The sequence below is a fragment of the Oncorhynchus clarkii genome, chromosome 18 (genome assembly GCF_045791955.1).
Source record: "Oncorhynchus clarkii lewisi isolate Uvic-CL-2024 chromosome 18, UVic_Ocla_1.0, whole genome shotgun sequence".
Lineage (NCBI taxonomy): Eukaryota > Metazoa > Chordata > Actinopteri > Salmoniformes > Salmonidae > Oncorhynchus > Oncorhynchus clarkii.
In genome coordinates, this window is record NC_092164.1 from 19,270,706 (window position 1) to 19,295,025 (window position 24,320).

General features: G+C 43.5%; 1 protein-coding gene across 1 annotated transcript in view; it reads left to right on the forward strand.

Annotated features, from left to right (window-relative positions):
- The first annotated feature begins 3,309 nt into the window (after nt 1-3,309).
- LOC139373166 (cysteine/serine-rich nuclear protein 3-like) overlaps nt 3,310-24,320 on the forward strand; it is a 32,817-nt gene continuing 11,806 nt past the window's right edge. The window contains exon 1 of the mRNA XM_071113326.1: nt 3,310-3,361. The gene's annotated coding sequence lies outside the window, so the exon portion shown is untranslated. The remainder of the gene's footprint in view (nt 3,362-24,320) is intronic.

Below are 24,320 nucleotides of genomic sequence, written 5' to 3' on the forward strand. Positions count from 1 at the left end.
AACCCTTATATACAAAGACATAACTCAACATCTACATACCAGCCATGTCATGACAAGTAGGAATATCATTTGTTATCATGGAATGCAAAAAGTAGGGTGGGGGTGTATTTCTCTACAGAGAAGTTCTCCATAAAAGCTTTCTAAGCTTTCATTAGATTAAGATGGGCTTTTCCCAGCAGATGGAGAATTGTTGCATGCATTACTAGACATGTGGGTAGGTATGAGCCATTCATGGCTTTCTAGTCACACATAGTCATTCAGTATCAGATCTCTGTCTCACATACTCCAGTTACCGAGGTTTACTTCAGAGCTTGGTTTTCACACGTCGCCGATACGGCAGGTGAGAAGGGACACTCTATCTAGTGAATAGTAGGGTGTTCAAGTAGTTCGACAGCTACAACAGAGATGCACATGGCACTCAATGCTTTGGATATTACGTGACATTATCAAACATTTCCTTTTATATGATTTAGTTGTGTTTGTTTATAGTTGTTATTTATAATTGTTAAACAGTGTATTGACATTTTTTTTAAATTGACTATACATCTTTAAACAAACATCCATTTAATTTAACTTCTAACAATGCTTGACCAAAAGAGCAATGCATAAACTGTTATTGGAGATTTTTTCCCCCAACCGTTACACTGCTTACCCCAATCTTTCGTCATGTTCTCTTGACAGCCGGATGGAATAGTTTAACGAAGGACTTCCCAGAAACCAGACCGAAGAGACAGATTGCAACATAGACAGGTGAGAGTTCAACATTTTAGTGAGGGAAAGCTTCATCTTGAAGTTTTTGGAGGGGGATGACTAGGTTACAAGCAAAGAGCTATTAAACTTATCTTACGCTTTAGGCCATAGTTAGCTTGTTTGTCTTGGTACTCCGCCCAGACCAGGCCGTTCTTTAAACACAAACCCAGATGGTTACTGGACGTTTCTCAGCCACCTCTCTCTCTCTCTCTCGACTGCTGCTGCTGCTGGAAAAAGTGACTCCGTCTCATTTAGCTCTCATTACAATGCAGCTAGAGTCAACAGGGGATAAGGGTCTCATAGATCCTATGTTTCTCATGTACTAAGCAAGACTTTCGGTGACAAAAACATATTGAAGATGATGAATGTGCAAGACAATCAACATGAGTTACTTTTGTGCATGTAGACTGCATTCATACAGATGTAGGGTATTAATTTGAGCCGGTTTGCTACAGCAGGACAGGACATTTGAATTATTATTATGTGAATTTACAATGAATTCATATTTTTGTAGGGGTTGATGCATTTTTTCATTAGGGTAAATCAAGTTTGACATTTCAAAGTGGAAATTACATCCTTTAGAAGCTTTTTAAAAACTCAATCACACTACAAGTTTGCATTTCCTACCGTGCAGGAAAATTATCAGCAACAGAAGAGTGATCAAATACATCTGTAAAACCATAGAGAATTTGAAATGGAACAGAACGGACCCAGTGCAGTATGTGGGCTGTGAGCGCCCTCTACTGTCTCCTGGCTCTAATATCACGCTCTCCAGTACCCTGTACCCATTGATAATACGATTTTTAGGCCAATGCTGCAAATGTCCCCAAGTAGTTGCTATTAAGTAATCTATTCAAATACACGGTGTGCTATACCCAAATCCAACACTTGAATTAAACAGATTCAATGAAATATCAAATGATAATCATACAGAATATACTATATATATTAGTTATTATACAACTATAACAACTTGTGGACACATCCTGGCAGGGTGTTTCTGTACTTCGACATTCAAATATAATACTTATTCTTGACAGCTCAATACATAAAACAATACATTAAGTATTTAAACACTCTAGCCAAGCTTTCCACTGGATGGCAGCAAAACATTTCCACCGCAACAAATCCAGAGCTGAGCCGCACACACACACACACACACACACACGCACACGCACACAAAACACAGCTTCTTAACTGAAGACCAACGACCACAATTATGTTTTGTTGGAGTTGGCAAAAATATTGTTTTATGTTTTCAAAGATAAGGTTACAATGTTGCAAAAACACGTAGAATTCTTTGCTAGAGTAGCGGACACTTTGGTAGTCTACGTATAATTTAATTCACCTGGGAATGATTGGCTAACATTAGTCACGTTGCCTGTAGGGCTCGTGTCAACTCCTTTCTCTCCACCATTGTCAGCGCGCGCAGCCGAAGAATCCTCCACGCGTCCGTCGTGCTGCAAAACCTACTAATTCATTTACGACATAAATCAATTACAGCACCATGTCACTCTGTTATGCGTTTGTGTGAATGGTGCGCAAATATCGTTTCAGCTGCATTGATAATTAGCCTTTCATTTAACAGTTGTCATTTAGGCTACTCATTCGTTTATTTTAGCCAATACGGGACGTCATCTTATACAGTTGCCCGTTTTTTCGTGATGGTTTGACAACATGATTGGTAAGTCACTGTTTTTGATACCTCTGTATTGGTCTTTCCCGCTAGCCTTTTCAAATCCTATATTGCACTGTATACCGCGATACCCTGCGCGCATTACTGTGCTTTTTCACTGTCTGAACCTTAAACAAGCTGAGTGAGTGCATGATTTGAGAGACGTTACACTAACAATGCACATATTATGCAAATATACAGTGTTATAGAATAGAATTGTACATTTTGTTGTAGGATAAGTGGTTTGTGATAGAGGCCTCATAGCCTTCAGGTTTTCTTACTTTGTCACAGGCATAACTATAACTACATTACGTTTTCACTCAATAGGTTTCACCACGGTGTTTTATTTATTAGAACGATTTGACATTGGTTTTATATAAGCTGTAGTTTATATGCTAGTACCCCCAAAACATGTATAATTAATGACATCATAGTTTAACCTTTTCTGTTGAACTTATTCTCGTTGTAACAGATTGATTAAACTGTATTTGCATGTCTTGTCATAAAACAATCTATGCTTTTGTAAACACACACACACACACACACTTCAGTGCTGCAGAGAGGAGGCTACAGCCCCAGTCAGTCTGTTGAGAAAGGGCATCTGTGTGTGTAGTGCCCCACTCCTGAGTCCCCTGGGAACCAATTATTCATCACCAGAAGAGAAGGGGGAGAAAGAGAGGGAGGAGGGGGTGGGGTGGGGGGCAGCAACACCTGCTTTCCACTTCCCCGAGCCAAACTCTCACTATAAGCTTTGTCTCACTGCATGAGTAGTTTCTATGAGAACCCAATCCACGCTATCAGTGAATTGTGTCTCGCTATATTTCAGCCAATGTCAAATAAGAATACATTAGCTCATCAGTCCTCACCTGTGCACATTTCCTTACAGGCCAGCAACTTCTCATGCCAACAACCTAACTTGATCTCTCAGCATCTAAGGTAGGTTGGCTTTAACTTGTCCAATCATTGTTATTTCAGTTTGTATAGACTGATTTTAAACATAAATTCCGTATAAGGTCTGTCCAACTAGCAGCCCTGTTATGTCTGTGGCGTTTCCTAAAAGGTTCCTGATGGGAGAAGTCATCATGTAGTGAGTGGGGCAGCTAAGTGCCCGTGCAGGCTGAATGATACTTGATATATCTGGGTAGAGCCTCTCTTTGTCCACCACCCCATGGTTATTATCTCTGCAGGAGATAGCAGGGGAGAGAAAATAGAGCTGGAGAAGTATGGGGTGTTATTACACAATACAATGCCAAGACAGACACATACACACAAAGACAAAAACAGGCATTTGTTTATGCATCTCCAGACTGCGTGTGTTGGCCAGCTTTGAGGGAGTGCTTGTCCGGTACACACACACACACACATACACACACACACACATACACACACACACTCTGTAAAGGTCACCCTGATTCTCCGGCTGTCAACATCTGTCTATCAAATCCATCATCAAGCAATTCCCAATGCGTAAACTATATTACTAGAGGTCATGCCATGTTTTCATCAGGCTTTGACTGTATATTATTAAGGTGAAGGATAAATTGTTACAATTTCATAGCGAGGGGGAGAGAGAGAGAGAGAGAGAGGTTGCATCATTGTCTGTTAAAAATAGTATCCTAGTTACACTTCCAATGAATGCTTCATAATGCATAGTAATAAAAGATAGTCTATACTGTAGTTTACATGTAGAATGTGTTGTGTTGTAAATTTGCTCTCATTTTACTAGTCGAGTCAGTTCAGCACATTTGAAGAGTTTAAGTTGTGCCATTTATAACAGTTTATGACCGCCTTGATTGAGACAGTCATTTTTTTCAAGCAGTTAAACCTAAAATGATTAACTGCATTTTAATTTGAACCAAGATTTCTTTCAAAGCATTTAAGTCACTTTGTTTCAACTATTTAACTGTACTAGAATGCTTAAAAGTCTGCTAAAATGTTACATATCGGTTCTCGGTGTCGGTATTTGTTTCTTTGGCAAGGAAAATATTGGATATCTGTATCGGCCAAAAATGTCATATCGGTGCATCCCTAATTGTGTGCAGCCACACTGTATACTGTATCTATAGTCCTCTCCTCTCCTGGCTAGCATACATAACAGTTCTTTGTGAGATGTGGTATACTTCCCTGTCCAACTCATGCTTCAGCATAGTGCTCTCCCCTCGCCTCCACCCCCCTCTCCTCACTCCCCCTCCTCTTCATGGCTGGTTGCCATGGCAGCTGATTGGAATGTTCACTCAGTCTCCAGCAGCATATTGCTGTTCACCCCCTAGGAGAGGACAAGCCGCTTACAAAAGGTAACATCTAGGAATTAACCAGGGTGCTGAGGTCCGCTGAAAGTGTGATTCATTCATTTCACATGTTCATTACTTGTAAGAGATGGTCATTATTTGGGATTATTTAGTATTATAAAAAACATATATATTATGACCTAGCAAACCATGTGTTTTATTTGCAGGTTTAGTAAACTTCTTCTCCAATCATAGCCAACCATGCTCACACCTCTTTAAGGCTTCTGTCTGGGGACTTTCCATGAAATAAACTTGAAAACAGAATGCAGACAGGAGATACACAGCACCGCTCACCTTCCACTTTCATCTAGATAATTACTCTGCATCTCCTTGCTCCACGTTTGATTGGAGAGAGAGGATATGAGAGAGAGAAAGAGCAAGGGAGAGAGCAAGAAATAGATATGGATAAAGAGGGAGCGAAAGAGAGAGAGATAGAGGGGGATGTTGAGAGAGAGAAAGAGAGAGAGAGAAACACAGAAAGAGAGAGAGGAATGTTGACAGAGAAATAGATAGATAGGGAACATATATATATATATATATATAGAGAGAGAAACAGACATATTTTTATATATATATATATATATATATATATATGAGAGAGAGAGAATATATATATATATATATAGAGAGAGAGAAACAGACAGAGAGAAACAGAGAGAGAGATGTGGATGTTGATTGAGAGAGAAACAGAGAGAGAGAGGTGGATGTTGATTGAGAGAGAAACAGAGAGATAGATGTGGATGTTGATTGAGAGAGAAACAGAGAGAGAGATGTGGATGTTGATTGAGAGAGAAACAGAGAGAGAGAGGTGGATGTTGATTGAGAGAGAAACTGAGAGAGAGAGAGATGTGGATGTTGATTGAGAGAGAAACAGAGAGAGAGAGAGGTGGATGTTGATTGAGAGAGAAACAGAGAGAGAGATGTGGATGTTGATTGAGAGAGAAACAGAGAGAGAGAGGTGGGTGTTGATTGAGAGAGAAACAGAGAGAGAACATGTATATAGAGAGAAACAGAGAGAGAAACAGATATATAGAGAAACAGATATACAGAGAGAAACAGATATACAGAGAGAATCAGATATACACTGCTCAAAAAAATAAAGGGAACACTAAAATAACACATCCTAGATCTGAATGAATTAAATATTCTTATTAAATAATTTTTTCTTTGAATGTGCTGACAACAAAATCACACAAAAATTATCAATGGATATCAAATTTATCAACCCATGGAGGTCTGGATTTGGAGTCACACTCAAAATTAAAGTGGAAAACCACACTACAGGCTGATCCAACTTTGATGTAATGTCCTTAAAACAAGTCACAATGAGGCTCAGTAGTGTGTGTGGCCTCCAAGTGCCTGTATGACCTCCCTACAACGCCTGGGCATGCTCCTGATGAGGTGGCGGATGGTCTCCTGAGGGATCTCCTCCCAGACCTGGACTAAAGCATCCGCCAACTCCTGGACAGTCTGTGGTGCAACGTGGCGTTGGTGGATGGAGCGAGACATGATGTCCCAGATGTGCTCAATTGGATTCAGGTCTGGGGAAGGGGCGGGCCAGCCCATAGCATCAATGCCTTCCTCTTGCAGGAACTGCTGACACACTCCAGCCACATGAGGTCTAGCATTGTCTTGCAGTAGGAGGAACCCAGGGCCAACCACACCAGCATATGGTCTCACAAGGGCTCTGAGGATCTCATCTCAGTGCCTAATGGCAAGCACATGGAATGCCACCCCACACCATGACTGACCCACCGCCAAACCGGTCATGCTGGAGGATGTTGCAGGCAGCAGAACATTCTCCATGGCGTCTCCAGACTGTCACGTCTGTCACATGTGCTCAGTGTGAACCTGCTTTCATCTGTGAAGAGCACAGGGCGCCAGTGGCGAATTTGCCAATCTTGGTGTTCTCTGGCAAATGCCAAACGTCCTGCACGGTGTTGGGCTGTAAGCATAACCCCCACCTGTGGACGTCGGACCCTCATACCACCCTCATGGAGTCTGTTTCTGACCGTTTGAGCAGACACATGCACATATGTGGCCTGCTGGAGGTCATTTTGCAGGGCTCTGGCAGTGCTCCTCCTGCTCCTCCTTGCACAAAGGCGGAGGTAGCGGTCCTGCTGCTGGGTTGTTGCCCTCCTACGGCCTCCTCCACGTCTCCTGATGTACTGGCCTGTCTCCTGGTAGCGCCTCCATGCTCTGGACACTACGCTGACAGACACAGCAAACCTTCTTGCCACATCTCGCATTGATGTGCCATCCTGGATGAGCTGCACTACCTGAGCCACTTGTGTGGGTTGTAGACTCCGTCTCATGCTACCACTAGAGTGAAAGCACCGCCAGCATTCAAAAGTGACCAAAACATCAGCCAGGAAGCATAGGAACTGAGAAGTGGTCTGTGGTCCCCACCTGCAAAACCACTCCTTTATTGGGGGTGTCTTGCTAAATGCCTATAATTTCCACCTGTTGTCTATTCCATTTGCACAACAGCATGTGAAATTTATTGTCAATCAGTGTTGCTTCCTAAGTGGACAGTTTGATTTCACAGAAGTGTGATTGACTTGGAGTTACATTGTGTTGTTTAAGTGTTCCCTTTATTTTTTTGAGCAGTGTATATAGAGAGAAACAGAAATAGAGAGAGAAACAGATATACAGAGAAACAGATAGAGGGATAGAGAAACAAAATAGAGAGAGAAACAAATATATAGAGAGAAACAGATATAAAGAGAAACAGATATAGAGAGAGAATCAGATAGAGGGAGAGAGAAACAGATGTAGAAAGAGAGAAACAGAGACAGAGAGAGAGAGAGAGAGAGAGATAGAAAGAGAGGGAAAGGGAGAGAGAAGTTGAAATGAGAAAGAGGGAGAGAAATAGACAGAAAGCGGGAGTGGGGGTGAGAAAGAGAGAGCAGTGGCTGGGAGAGAAATCAGTGGCCGATTTTTAAATGCAGCACAATTAGTTTCACCAGTCACTAGGAGAAGAGAGGGCGAAGAGAGCAACGGAAAAGGGCTCACTAACTCGCTCTAGGACACATACAGTAGTAATTGGACGTCTCCACTATCTCCTCTTATCGTGCTTCCAACAGCTAGGTCATATTTTGTGCAGTGGTAAAGGCTACTGTTTATTCAGTCAGTGGGAAATAAATACATGTTATACCTCTCATTAGAGAGCATTTGCTTAACGTTTTAGAGACTGAATTGATTTCCAGTGACGTGTTAGCTCATGAGACAAGTGTCCGTAGATCAACTTTGCAAATAGCTCATGAATGAGCGTGAACGACCACATTGCGTAAGTGGATAGGTGGGGGCTCTCAGAGTGAGTTGTGTGCAAAAGAGAAAGGCGGCCATTGTTACTCCCGGTCCTAGAGAAAAGCCAACTGTCCCGGTTGATTATATTATCAAATAGATATTTAAAAAACACCCTGAAGATTGATTATAAAAAAACGTCTGACGTGTTTCTGTGGACATTATGGATATAATTTGGAATTTTTGTCTGCGTTGTCGTGACCGCTCTTTCCGGTGCATTCCTGGGCATAACGCACCAAACTAACGGAGGTATTTGGATATAAAAAATATCTTTATGGAAAAAAAAGAACATTTGCTGTCTAACTGGGAGTCTCGTGAGTGAAAACATCCGAAGATCATCAAAGGTAAACGATTCATTTGATTGCTTTTTGATTTTCGTGACCAAGTTACCTGATGCTAAGTGTACATATTGTTTTGTCGAGCGATTGATAAATTTACACAAACGCTTGTATTGCTTTCGCTTTAAAGCATAATTTCAAAATCTGAGACGACAGGTGGATTAACAAAAGGCTAAGCTCTGTTTTGCAATATTGCACTTGTGATTTCATGAAAATGAATATTTTCTAGTAATATTATTTGACTGTGGCGCTATGCTATTCAGCGTTGCTGATGACAATTATCCCGGATCCGGTATGGGTGGTTCAGAGAGGTTAAAAAAAACATGTATATATTTTTTTATACCTTTATTTAACTAGGCAAGTCAGTTAAGAACACATTCTTATTTTCAATGATGGTCTAGGAACGGTGGGTTAACTGCCTTGTTCAGGGGCAGAACAACAGATTTTCACCTTGTCAGCTCGGGGGATCCAATCTTGCAGCCTTACAGTTAACTAGTCCAACGCAATAATGACCTGCCTCTCTCTCGTTGCACTCCACAAGGAGACTGCCTGTTACGCGAATGCAGTAAGCCAAGGTAAGTTGATAGCTAGCATTAAACTTATCTTATAAAAAACAATCAATCGTAATCACTAGTTAACTACACGTGGTTGACGATATTACTAGATATTATCTAGCGTGTCCTGCGTTGCATATAATCTGACTGAGCATACAAGCATACAAGTATCTAAGTATCTGACTGAGTGGTGGTAGGCAGAAGCAGGCGCGTAAACATTCATTCAAACAGCACTTTCGTGGGTTTTGCCAGCAGCTCTTCGTAGTCCGTCAAGCATTGCGCTGTTTATGACTTCAAGCCTATCAACTCCCGAGATGAGGCTGGTGTAACCGAAGTGAAATGGCTAGCTAGTTAGCCCGCGCTAATAGCGTTTCAAACGTCACTCGCTCTGAACCTTGCAGTGGTTGTTTCCCTTGCTCTGCATGGGTAATGCTGCTTCGATGGTGGCTGTTGTCGTTGAGTTGCTGGTTCGAGCCCAGGGAGGTGCGAGGAGAGGGACGGAAGCTATACTGTTACACTGGCAATACTAAAGTGCCTATAAGAACATCCAATAGTCAAAGGTTAATGAAATACAAATGGTATAGAGGGAAATAGTCCTATAACTACAACCTAAAACTTCTTACCTGGGAATATTGAAGACTCATGTTAAAAGGAACCACCAGCTTTCATATGTTCTCATGTTCTGAGCAAGGAACTGAAACGTTAGCTTTCTTACATAGCACATATTGCACTTTTACTTTCTTCTCCAACACTTTGTTTTTGCATTATTCAAACCAAATTGAACATGTTTAATTATTTACTTGAGGCTAAATTGATTTTATTGATGTATTATATTAAGTTAAAATAAGTGTTCATTCAGTATTGTTGTAATTGTCATTATTACAAATAAATAAATAAAAATTGGCCGATTAATTGGTATAGGCTTTTAAGGTCCTCCAATAATCGGTATCGGTATCGGCGTTGAAAAATCATAATCGGTCGACCTCTAATACACACACACACACACACACACACACACACACAGAATAGTCCTAGAGGTACTGATGTTGTAACACCTTTCTGTCACCTTCCATCTTAGAGCAGATGTTTCTCTTGTTATTTTCACCCATGGCAACATTACAAGACCATAGTGACTCTGAAGAGCTCTCTGATTTAAGGGAGATACAGCTCTCTGAATAAGGGAGATACAGCTCTCTGAATAAGGGACATACAGCTCTCTGAATAAGGGAGATACAGCTCTCTAAATAAGGGAGATTCAGCGCACTGAATAAGGGAGATACAGCTCTCTAAATAAGGGAGATACACCTCTCTGAATAAGGGAGATACAGCTCTCTAAATAAGGGAGATACAGCTCTCTGAATAAGGGAGATATAGCTCTCTAAATAAGGGAGATACACCTCTCTAAATAAGGGAGATACAGCCCTCTGAATAAGGGAGATACAATGCTCTGAATAAGGGAGATACAGCTCTCTGAATAAGGGAGATACAGCTCTCTGAATAATGGAGATATAGCTCTCTAAATAAGGGCGATATAGCTCTCTAAATAAGGGAGATACAGCTCTCTGATTTAAGGGAGATACAGCTCTCTGAATAAGGGAGATACAGCTCTCTGAATAAGGGACATACAGCTCTCTGAATAAGGGAGATACAGCTCTCTAAATAAGGGAGATTCAGCGCACTGAATAAGGGAGATACAGCTCTCTGAATAAGGGAGATACACCTCTCTGAATAAGGGAGATACAGCTCTCTAAATAAGGGAGATACAGCTCTCTGAATAAGGGAGATATAGCTCTCTAAATAAGGGAGATACACCTCTCTAAATAAGGGAGATACAGCCCTCTGAATAAGGGAGATACAATGCTCTGAATAAGGGAGATACAGCTCTCTGAATAAGGGAGATACAGCTCTCTGAATAATGGAGATATAGCTCTCTAAATAAGGGCGATATAGCTCTCTAAATAAGGGAGATACAGCTCTCTGATTTAAGGGAGATACAGCTCTCTGAATAAGGGAGATACACCTCTCTGAATAAGGGAGATACAGGTCTCTAAATAAGGGAGATACACCTCTCTGAATAAGGGAGATACAGCTCTCTGAATAAGGGAGATACAGCTCTCTAAATAAGGGAGATACAGCTCTCTGAATAAGGGAGATATAGCTCTCTAAATAAGGGAGACACACCTCTCTAAATAAGGGAGATACAGCCCTCTGAATAAGGGAGATACAGCGCTCTGAATAAGGGAGATACAGCTCTCTGAATAAGGGAGATACAGCTCTCTGAATAAGGGAGATATAGCTCTCTAAATAAGGGCGATATAGCTCTCTAAATAAGGGAGAAACATCTCTTTGAATAAGGGAGATACAGCTCTCTGAATAAGGGAGATACAGCTCTCTGAATAATGGAGATACAGCTCTCTGAATAAGGGAGATACAGCGCTCTGAATAAGGGAGATACAGCTCTCTGATTTAAGGGAGATACAGCTCTCTGAATAAGGGAGATACACCTCTCTGAATAAGGGAGATACAGCTCTCTAAATAAGGGAGATACAGCTCTCTAAATAAGGGAGATACAGCTCTCTGAATAAGGGAAATACAGCGCTCTGAATAAGGGAGATTCAGCTCTCTGAATAAGGGAGATACAGCTCTCTGAATAAGGGAGATACACGTCTCTGAATAAGGGAGATACACCTCTCTAAATAAGGGAGATACAGCCCTCTGAATAAGGGAGATACAGCGCTCTGAATAAGGGAGATACAGCGCTCTGAATAAGGGAGATACAGCTCTCTAAATAAGGGAGATACAGCACTCTGAATAAGGGAGATACAGCGCTCTGAATAATGGAGATACAGCGCTCTGAATAAGGGAGATACAGCGCTCTGAATAAGTGAGATACAGCTCTCTAAATAAGGGAGATACAGCTCTCTAAATAAGGGAGATACAGCTCTCTAAATAAGGGAGATACAGCGCTCTGAATAAGGGAGATACAGCGCTCTGAATAAGTGAGATACAGCTCTCTAAATAAGGGAGATACAGCTCTCTAAATAAGGGAGATACAGCTCTCTAAATAAGGGAGATACAGCTCTCTGAATAAGGGAGATACAGCGCTCTGAATAAGGGAGATACAGCGCTCTGAATAAGGGAGATACAGCTCTCTGATTAAGGGAGATACAGCTCTCTAAATAAGGGAGATACACCTCTCTAAATAAGGGAGATACACCTCTCTGAATAAGGGAGATACAGCTCTCTGAATAAGGGAGATACAGCTCTCTGAATAAGGGAGATACAGCTCTCTGAATAAGGGAGATATAGCTCTCTAAATAAGGGAGATATAGCTCTCTAAATAAGGGAGATACATCACTCTGAATAAGGGAGATACAGCGCTCTGAATAAGGGAGATACAGCTCTCTGAATAAGGGAGATACAGCTCTCTGAATAAGGGAGATACAGCTCTCTGAATAAGGGAGATACAGCTCTCTGAATAAGGGAGATACAGCTCTCTGAATAAGGGAGATATAGCTCTCTAAATAAGGGAGATATAGCTCTCTAAATAAGGGAGATACAGCACTCTGAATAAGGGAGATACAGCACTCTGAATAAGGGAGATACAGCTCTCTGAATAAGGGAGATACAGCTCTCTAAATAAGGGAGATATAGCTCTCTAAATAAGGGAGATACAGCTCTCTGAATAAGGGAGATACAGCTCTCTGAATAAGGGAGATACAGCTCTCTGAATATGGGAGATACAGCTCTCTGAATAAGAGAGATACAGTGCTCTGAATAAGGGAGATACAGCTCTCTGATTTAAGGGAGATACAGCTCTCTGAATAAGGGAGATACACCTCTCTGAATAAGGGAGATACAGCTCTCTAAATAAGGGAGATACAGCTCTCTGAATAAGGGAGATACAGCTCTCTGAATAAGGGAGATACAGCTCTCTGAATAAGGGAGATACAGCTCTCTGATTAAGGGAGATATAGCTCTCTGAATAAGGGAGATACATCGCTTTGAATAAGGGAGATACAGCTCTCTGATTAAGGGAGATACAGCTCTCTAAATAAGGGAGATACACCTCTCTAAATAAGGGAGATACACCTCTCTGAATAAGGGAGATACAGCTCTCTGAATAAGGGAGATACACCTCTCTAAATAAGGGAGATACACCTCTCTGAATAAGGGAGATACAGCTCTCTGAATAAGGGAGATACAGCTCTCTGAATAAGGGAGATACAGCTCTCTGAATAAGGGAGATATAGCTCTCTAAATAAGGGAGATATAGCTCTCTAAATAAGGGAGATACATCACTCTGAATAAGGGAGATACGGCGCTCTGAATAAGGGAGATACAGCTCTCTGAATAAGGGAGATACAGCTCTCTGAATAAGGGAGATACAGCTCTCTGAATAAGGGAGATACAGCTCTCTGAATAAGGGAGATACAGCTCTCTGAATAAGGGAGATATAGCTCTCTAAATAAGGGAGATATAGCTCTCTAAATAAGGGAGATACAGCACTCTGAATAAGGGAGATACAGCACTCTGAATAAGGGAGATACAGCTCTCTGAATAAGGGAGATACAGCTCTCTAAATAAGGGAGATATAGCTCTCTAAATAAGGGAGATACAGCTCTCTGAATAAGGGAGATACAGCTCTCTGAATAAGGGAGATACAGCTCTCTGAATATGGGAGATACAGCTCTCTGAATAAGAGAGATACAGTGCTCTGAATAAGGGAGATACAGCTCTCTGATTTAAGGGAGATACAGCTCTCTGAATAAGGGAGATACACCTCTCTGAATAAGGGAGATACAGCTCTCTAAATAAGGGAGATACAGCTCTCTGAATAAGGGAGATACAGCTCTCTGAATAAGGGAGATACAGCTCTCTGAATAAGGGAGATACAGCTCTCTGATTAAGGGAGATATAGCTCTCTGAATAAGGGAGATACATCGCTTTGAATAAGGGAGATACAGCTCTCTGATTAAGGGAGATACAGCTCTCTAAATAAGGGAGATACACCTCTCTAAATAAGGGAGATACACCTCTCTGAATAAGGGAGATACAGCTCTCTGAATAAGGGAGAAACAGCTCTCTGAATAAGGGAGATACAGCTCTCTGATTTAAGGGAGATACAGCTCTCTAAATAAGGGAGATACAGCGCTCTGAATAAGGGAGATACAGCTCTCTAAATAAGGGAGATACAGCTCTCTAAATAAGGGAGATATAGCTCTCTAAATAAGGGAGATACACCTCTCTAAATAAGGGAGATACAGCTCTCTGAATAAGGGAGATACAGCTATCTGATTAAGGGAGATACAGCTCTCTGATTAAGGGAGATGCAGCTCTCTGATTAAGGGAGATACAGCGCTCTGAATAAGGGAGATACAGCGCTCTGAATAAGGGAGATACAGCTCTCTGAATAAGGGAGATACAGCTCTCTGAATAAGGGAGATACAGCTCTCTGATTAAGGGAGATACAGCTCTCTGATTAAGGGAGATACAGCGCTCTGAATAAGGGAGATATAGCTCTCTGATTAAGGGAGATACAGCTCTCTGAATAAGGGAGATACAGCTCTCTGAATAAGGGAGATACAGCGCTCTGAATAAGGGAGATACAGCGCTCTGAATAAGGGAGATACAGCTCTCTAAATAAGGGAGATACAGCACTCTGAATAAGGGAGATACAGCGCTCTGAATAATGGAGATACAGCGCTCTGAATAAGGGAGATACAGCGCTCTGAATAAGTGAGATACAGCTCTCTAAATAAGGGAGATACAGCTCTCTAAATAAGGGAGATACAGCTCTCTAAATAAGGGAGATACAGCGCTCTGAATAAGGGAGATACAGCGCTCTGAATAAGTGAGATACAGCTCTCTAAATAAGGGAGATACAGCTCTCTAAATAAGGGAGATACAGCTCTCTAAATAAGGGAGATACAGCTCTCTGAATAAGGGAGATACAGCGCTCTGAATAAGGGAGATACAGCGCTCTGAATAAGGGAGATACAGCTCTCTGATTAAGGGAGATATAGCTCTCTAAATAAGGGAGATACACCTCTCTAAATAAGGGAGATACACCTCTCTGAATAAGGGAGATACAGCTCTCTGAATAAGGGAGATACAGCTCTCTGAATAAGGGAGATACAGCTCTCTGAATAAGGGAGATATAGCTCTCTAAATAAGGGAGATATAGCTCTCTAAATAAGGGAGATACATCACTCTGAATAAGGGATATACAGCGCTCTGAATAAGGGAGAAACAGCTCTCTGAATAAGGGAGATACAGCTCTCTGAATAAGGGTGATACAGCTCTCTGAATAAGGGAGATACAGCTCTCTGAATAAGGGAGATACAGCTCTCTGAATAAGGGAGATATAGCTCTCTAAATAAGGGAGATATAGCTCTCTAAATAAGGGAGATACAGCACTCTGAATAAGGGAGATACAGCACTCTGAATAAGGGAGATACAGCGCTCTGAATAAGTGAGATACAGCTCTCTAAATAAGGGAGATACAGCTCTCTAAATAAGGGAGATACAGCTCTCTAAATAAGGGAGATACAGCTCTCTGAATAAGGGAGATACAGCGCTCTGAATAAGGGAGATACAGCGCTCTGAATAAGGGAGATACAGCTCTCTGATTAAGGGAGATACAGCTCTCTAAATAAGGGAGATACACCTCTCTAAATAAGGGAGATACACCTCTCTGAATAAGGGAGATACAGCTCTCTGAATAAGGGAGATACAGCTCTCTGAATAAGGGAGATACAGCTCTCTGAATAAGGGAGATATAGCTCTCTAAATAAGGGAGATATAGCTCTCTAAATAAGGGAGATACATCACTCTGAATAAGGGAGATACAGCGCTCTGAATAAGGGAGATACAGCTCTCTGAATAAGGGAGATACAGCTCTCTGAATAAGGGAGATACAGCTCTCTGAATAAGGGAGATACAGCTCTCTGAATAAGGGAGATACAGCTCTCTGAATAAGGGAGATATAGCTCTCTAAATAAGGGAGATATAGCTCTCTAAATAAGGGAGATACAGCACTCTGAATAAGGGAGATACAGCTCTCTGAATAAGGGAGATACAGCTCTCTAAATAAGGGAGATATAGCTCTCTAAATAAGGGAGATACAGCTCTCTGAATAAGGGAGATACAGCTCTCTGAATATGGGAGATACAGCTCTCTGAATAAGAGAGATACAGTGCTCTGAATAAGGGAGATACAGCTCTCTGATTTAAGGGAGATACAGCTCTCTGAATAAGGGAGATACACCTCTCTGAATAAGGGAGATACAGCTCTCTAAATAAGGGAGATACAGCTCTCTGAATAAGGGAGATACAGCTCTCTGAATAAGGGAGATACAGCTCTCTGAATAATGGAGATACAGCTCTCTGATTAAGGGAGATATAGCTCTCTGAATAAGGGAGATACATCGCTTTGAATAAGGGAGATACAGCTCTCTGATTAAGGGAGATACAGCTCTCTAAATAAGGGAGATACACCTCTCTAAATAAGGGAGATACACCTCTCTGAATAAGGGAGATACAGCTCTCTGAATAAGGGAGAAACAGCTCTCTGAATAAGGGAGATACAGCTCTCTGATTTAAGGGAGATACCGCTCTCTAAATAAGGGAGATACAGCGCTCTGAATAAGGGAGATACAGCTCTCTAAATAAGGGAGATACAGCTCTCTAAATAAGGGAGATATAGCTCTCTAAATAAGGGAGATACACCTCTCTAAATAAGGGAGATACAGCTCTCTGAATAAGGGAGATACAGCTATCTGATTAAGGGAGATACAGCTCTCTGATTAAGGGAGATACAGCTCTCTGATTAAGGGAGATACAGCGCTCTGAATAAGGGAGATACAGCGCTCTGAATAAGGGAGATACAGCTCTCTGAATAAGGGAGATACAGCTCTCTGAATAAGGGAGATACAGCTCTCTGATTAAGGGAGATACAGCTCTCTGATTAAGGGAGATACAGCGCTCTGAATAAGGGAGATATAGCTCTCTGATTAAGGGAGATACAGCTCTCTGAATAAGGGAGATACAGCTCTCTGAATAAGGGAGATACAGCTCTCTGATTAAGGGAGATACAGCTCTCTGATTAAGGGAGATACAGCTCTCTGATTAAGGGAGATACAGCTCTCTGAATAAGGGAGATACAGCTCTCTGATTAAGGGAGATACAGCTCTCTGATTAAGGGAGATACAGCTCTCTGATTAAGGGAGATACAGCTCTCTGAATAAGGGAGATACAGCTCTCTGATTAAGGGAGATACAGCTCTCTGATTAAGGGAGATACAGCTCTCTGAATAAGGTAGATACAGCTCTCTGCCTGGTATTGCTCATGACTCATGTCTATTTGGAATATAATGGCAGGACATATGAATGGCATGGAGTCATCGTTTCGTGATTTGTTCGATGGCGCCTAGTCTAATTTTAGATTTTTCTCTTAGTCTTTGTCTGTCCACTTCTTTCTCACTCTCTAAATTCTGTCAGTCCAGCATCATTTTAAACTCAAACTGAAAGAAAGAGCACATTTCTGTGGGTGGATGGATAGGAAGAGGAGACATTGTTTATTGCCTGCTTCTGTGCGTGCGTGCGTGTGTGTGCGTGTCTGTGGCAATAGGCTTCTTCAGCGCCAGATGACATTAGGGTCCGTACTTTTAGAAATCCCATTTAACTGACTCTCTCTGTGACGTCATTCTTGAATCTAGAGAGGGCTTCCTTTCTCAACCTCGCTGCCTGGAGGCTGAATGTAGGCTAGCTAGCTAGCCTAGCGCTAATTCAACCAGTCTCACTGCAGTGAGTGAGTCAGGTCTCCTCTCTGCTGTGTGACACACACACCATCAAACCCAATGAATCCAAACATGAATGGAGGAGGAGGAGTAGAGAGGAAAGGGGAAGTAGAGAGAGAGGAAGAGGGGAGATGCAGGAGGGTATTTTAGGACAGTGAGTTAAGTTGAGTTGACAGTTGGCCCGTATTCATCATTGAGACTGAGTGTCTGCGGACAGGGTCAGGACAGGGGCTGGCATCGGTGCTACCCACTAAGCTTTGTCACTCATCTCCATGCTATTTGTGGCAACCTGAGCCTGTAAAGTGACACAGTGTTGTTGTGTCTGTCTGTTATACAGGGGGCAGTGCAGGGTTTGGGATTATAAAAGGGAGATTTAGTATTGCAGATCTGTCTCCTTGCCCTTTTTGCTATTTTGTCAATTGTCTGAGTACACCCCCCCCCCTCTCTCCCATCTCTCTCTCTCCTCTTCTTCTTTCATTCTATCCTCTCTCTTTACGTGATCTCCAAGGACCTCCTCCTCTACCTCAGTCAGGCTTCAGCACTTCAGCCAGCACAAGCTAACGAGTCTTTGTGTGGAAAGGGAGAGAGTGCGAGGGAGAGCCAGAGGAACAGAGGGTGAGCAAAAGAGATATACAAATAGAAAGAGAGAGAAAAAGAGAGAGAGAGCTAGAGAGGAGAGAGAAGCTGGCTGAGAAAGCTGACAGCAAGCAACACCAGAGGGAGAGGCAGAGAGGGGGTAGAGAGAGAAAGATTGTGAATGCTAGACAGACTCCTGGGTGCTAAACAATAGCGTAAGAGGGTAGCAGCAAGGTCTGTTCTTCTGGGAGCCCTGTCGATGTGGACTTTTATGTTGTGAATACTGTGGGGATGCATTAGAGAATTCCTGGAGTTTGCAAGGCGATACGACACAGGTCAGTTAGTGGTAATATACATTATTGAAGTGTGGTGGTAGTAGTTCCTCGCCTTTGGTACTTTTACATTTTTGGTGGGGAAACTCACGAATGGGATCCAGCACAAGGACACTATCTGTAGCATCTGGTGTGGAGGGAGCTTATGCAGCATTGTGTTCCCAGTGTATATCCTGCTGCACAGCTTACTGTTCTTCTTGGAGAGAGAGAGAGAGAGAGAGAGAATGAGTGGTGGTTAGCGAGAGAGAGAGAGAAAGAGAGGTGGTTAGCGAGTGAGAGAGAGAGAGAGAGAGAGAGAGAGAGGTGGTTAGCGAGTGAGAGAGAGAGAGAGAGAGAGAGAGAGAGAGAGAGAGAGAGAGAGAGAGAGGTGGTTAGCGAGTGAGAGAGAGAGAGGGAAAGAGAGGTGGTTAGCGAGAGTGAGGGAGGGAGGGAAGGGGTGGCTCCCTACACCTATTCTCTCACTGCCATTGCAGGGTAGTCTGCTCCTGTGTTCTGTTCTGTTCTGTTCTGGTGCATGATGTCATCCGGTACCAGTTCACAGAGGTAGAAGCTCGCAGCCTCAGGTCCTGTTGTGTGGCCATCAGTAAGGAGGCATTTATAATGATATTGTGATTTGTGTGGACAGTAATCCACAGTTTTAAGTGTTATTGTTTTGCACATAGTATCCACAATGTCTATATATCAGGCGACAACTGTCTGAATTAAACATTTATCTTAATAAGATACATGTATACGATGACACTGTTGTCATGGCAACCACTGCAGGGTGTACGGATTCTGAGGATGGGAATGAGAATACATGACTGAAATGAAGTGTAGGAAGTTGGTACATGATGCTTGGATATAGCCACGGTGACCCTTACCCAGTTCCCACCACCACCATCTCCACATACTGTCACTGTGGGGAGTTGTGTTTGAATTTTAGTTGAGTTTATTCATTCAACATTATTTACAAAACAAGCACACATGAAACTTGAGAAGCCATACTTGCACATGAGTAAAATCATGGAGGATAACACACAATAACATCTGGGACTTATTTCCATTGTGGTCCTCTTGAAACAAGATGGCTAGGCAAGATGCAACAATGTTGAACACAGTACGACAGCAAGATGTCCTGTACTGTATGTGGAGTGGGGATGGGAAGGGGGGGGGACAGGGCTGCCACTGCAACATCTGTGTATTATGTCTAAAGCATCCCTCTATGAGCCCTGTGTGTGTGCACGCACAGTGCAGGGGATTACATGTGTGTGCACGCACAGTGCAGGGGATTACATGTGTGTGTGCACGCAGAATGCAGGGGATTACATGTGTGTGTGCACGCAGAGTGCAGGTAATTACATATGTGTGTGCACGCAGAGTGCAGGTGATTACATGTGTGTGTGCACGCAGAGTGCAGGTGATTACATATGTGTGTGCACGCAGAGTGCAGGTGATTACATGTGTGTGCACGCAGAATGCAGGGGATTACATGTGTGTGCACGCAGAATGCAGGGGATTACATGTGTGTGCACGCAGAGTGCAGGTGATTACATATGTGTGTGCACGCAGAGTGCAGGTGATTACATATGTGTGTGCACGCAGAGTGCAGGTGATTACATATGTGTGTGCACGCAGAGTGCAGGTGATTACATATGTGTGTGCACGCAGAGTGCAGGTGATTACATATGTGTGTGCACGCAGAGTGCAGGTGATTACATGTGTGTGCACGCAGAATGCAGGGGATTACATGTGTGTGCACGCAGAGTGCAGGTGATTACATATGTGTGTGCACGCAGAGTGCAGGTGATTACATATGTGTGTGCACGCAGAATGCAGGGGATTACATGTGTGTGCACGCAGAGTGCAGGTGATTACATATGTGTGTGCACGCAGAGTGCAGGTGATTACATATGTGTGTGCACGCAGAGTGCAGGTGATTACATATGTGTGTGCACGCAGAGTGCAGGTGATTACATATGTGTGTGCACGCAGAGTGCAGGTGATTACATATGTGTGTGCACGCAGAGTGCAGGTGATTACATGTGTGTGCACGCAGAATGCAGGGGATTACATGTGTGTGCACGCAGAGTGCAGGTGATTACATATGTGTGTGCACGCAGAGTGCAGGTGATTACATATGTGTGTGCACGCAGAGTGCAGGTGATTACATATGTGTGTGCACGCAGAGTGCAGGTGATTACATATGTGTGTGCACGCAGAGTGCAGGTGATTACATGTGTGTGCACGCAGAGTGCAGGTGATTACATGTGTGTGTGTGCACGCAGAGTGCAGGTGATTACATATGTGTGCACGCAAAGTGCAGGTGATTACATGTGTGTGCACGCAGAGTGCAGGTGATTACATATGTGTGTGCACGCAGAGTGCAGGTGATTACATGTGTGTGTGCACGCAGAGTGCAGGTGATTACATATGTGTGTGCACGCAGAGTGCAGGTGATTACATGTGTGTGTGTTCCTTGATGCGTGTTCCTTTCAGTCAGTCAACTTGGGTACAACACACTATGGGGAGTCGCACCCTGGCAACAACACAATTGGAACACGAGACTGTCTTACGTTGTGCCATCTCAACTGTCCCGTAGTGGTAGAGAGTGTTGTGTGCTGGAGGATGTTAGAGGATAGAGGATGTTATGTGCTGAAGTTTGTACGGTTCTCATACGTTTCCTTAATCACAAACAATTAGTTATTCTTCGAATTGCTTGGCCTGGCTATAGCAATAAATAAACTGGATTACGCGACCGAAACGACGAAGGCTAGGCTTGGATTCGCTACCATGCCCCAATTAATTAAAATATACTCATGTTAGTTGTCTTGTATGTCGCGGCTCGGTGCGCGCTCAGGCTGCCCTCACTTGAATCTGTTCGTGTACGAGACTAGGGGATGGCTGGCACTGTTCCCCTACTAATCCGTGGCACAGATTCTCTCGCAATCGTGTAGCATTCTTCAGGGGGCTTGGTGTTTCCGATAGTGACTTCCTCTCCCGGGTGCCTGTACCTCGGCTGATGGTTTGGGTCGTTGGTTGGGTAGAATGTCTCCCGGCTCCTGTGCGCACTGTCGCCGGTTACGGGAGGCTACTCGGAAGAGAGAGGGTGACCAGGTTCTGTGGGTATCCCGCCGCCTGTGTGTGCCAGGGTTAAGCACCGCTTGCCTCTCTTCCCAGAAGGGTCCGGTTCCCACCTCAGTGATCCGGTCCGACGTACACTTTCGAGACCAGGTTAGCAAACAAGCGCTGCATAGCGTGCTAGCCAGATTAGCTAACTTGCCGAGGCGAGCTAGCTACTACTAGCTATTCCTGCCTCCCCACGGTGGAGTTGCTGGGGGAGCTCTCTTGTTTAGTATACATAGCGTTAAGTCGCTTGGTTATTGTAAACGAACCATGCCACGGTCAAAGAGGCAAGCTAGTCGAGTTTAGGCTAAAGAGCCTCCTGGCTAATGTCAGCTAGCATGCATAACTTCCGGTGAATGAAGTTTACTAGTGTTCCCCAAAGCGCTATGGCAACCCTACTCTTATTTTCAATTCCTGGAGTTGGCGGGAGTAGAGAGCGGGTCTGGCATGCTCCTCCGATGGGGAAGTAGCCCCCGAGCAGCTGCACCGCTCCACTAAAAGCATTTCTGTGACGACAGTGCCCCACATTTTGATACAGCAAACGGGGTACTACAGGGTACTACATCAGCCATTGCCAAAGTCCTCTGTGCCCATAAGACATTCGCATTGCCTGCTCTTTGGGGATTCAGGCTGGGTTTCTGAATATGCACTTTGTGACATCTGCTGATGTAAAAAGGGCTATAAATACATTTGCTTTGATTTTATTTCAAGGCCGTTTAGTTTATTATGACCAATGGTGATCCATTCTGACTGCTACATTTGTCGTCACACAGGGGTCACGTGCTGACACAGACCAATCACGGTCAGGCAGGATACGTGGAAGCTCCCGGTTGACTATCTCAGGCAGGATGAAAATGACTACATCAACCTTGAACTTTTGCTGGTTAAGGCCACTTTCACCATGATCCTTAGCAATTTCTTTGTGCTATTCAGACCCATTTAGCAATATGGCATGCTTCAAATTCAAATACTTCCGGCTTCATACGCCATTTGGTAGTTTTCATAGTAATACATGCATGACGTCAGCACTATCACTATCTACTGGTTTTCATGGCTTTGTGTCACGTCTACTCCCGCTCCTCACCTTCGGCATTTGACGTCACCGGTATACTAATCACCGGTCCTGGGATCCATCACTACGCACACATGGCATCGCTCATTGCGCGCACCTGTACGTCATCATGTCATCATCATCATGAGGCACACCTGGACTCCATTACCTCACTTATTAACTCCCCTATATCTGGCACTCCCTTAGGTTCTTTCCCCAGCTGGTATTATTCCTGTGTTTATGCGTAGACGCTGCTGTTATGTTGTCTCGGTTCATGTTTGTTGTTTTATTAAACGTTTCAGCTGCTTTTCGACTCTGTGTCTCCGTTACAGAATACTGACTCCAACAATGGAAGCAGCAGGAATACAGAATATCTCCCATACGGTCGACGAGCAGGGATAACTTCTACGTCAACACCATGACCAGCTGGCACAACTGGGGACAGCTATGGAAGAGGTTCTTCACAGTGTGTAACGTCTCGAACATACCTGGAAGCGTTGTCGTCAACTAGCGGAGGATACTTTACAACCAGTTGACCCAGCGAGCCAGCACAACAGCCCATTCAGCAACTCGCTCAGGTCAGCGATGCCTGTTTATCGCTACTGGATAAATATGACGGCACCCCATCTAAATGCTGTGGCTTCCTACTTCAGTGCTCCCTCTACTTTACGCACCAGATGGGAGCCCCCACCACCGAGAGGTCCAAGGTTACCATGGATATTTCTGCTGACTGGGCGGCCATTGGAATGGGCCACAGCCATCTGGGAGATAGGAGAGGAGGAGCTAGATTCATATGAGGGGTTCATGGCTCTGTTCAAATGCATCTTCAATCATCCTCCGTAGGGCAGAGAGGGAGGCTGCCGTGTATGCGCTCACCTTTCGGACAGTGGTTCATTGACACTTGTTCAATGAACCATAAACAATTAATGAACATGCACATGTGGAAAGGTCGTTAAGACACTAACAGCTTACAGATGGGAGGCAATTAAGGTCACAGTTATGAAAATGTAGGACACTAAAGAGACCTTTCTACTGACTCTGAAAAACTCCAAAAGAAAGATGCCCAGGGTCCCTGCTCATCTGCGTGAACATGCCTTAGGCATGAGTACTGCAGATGTGGCCATGGCAATAAATTGCAATGTCCGTTCTGTGAGACGCCTAAGACAGTGCTACAGGGAGACAGGACGTCCTCGCAGTAGCAGACCACATGTAACAACACCTGCACAGGATTGGTACAGTCGAACATCACACATGCGGGACATGTACAGGATGGCAACAACAACTGCCCGAGTTACACCAGGAATAAACAATCCCTTCATCAGTGCTCAGACTGTCCGCAATAGGCTGAGAGAGGCTGGACTGAGGGCTTGTAGGCCTGTTGTAAGGCAGGTCCTCACCAGACATCACCGGCAACAACGTCGCCTATTGGCACAAACCCACCGTCGCTGGACCAGACAGGACTGGCAAAAAGTGCTCTTCAGTGACGAGTCACGGTTTTGTCTCACCAGGGGTGATGGTTGGATTCGCATTTATCGTCGACGGAATG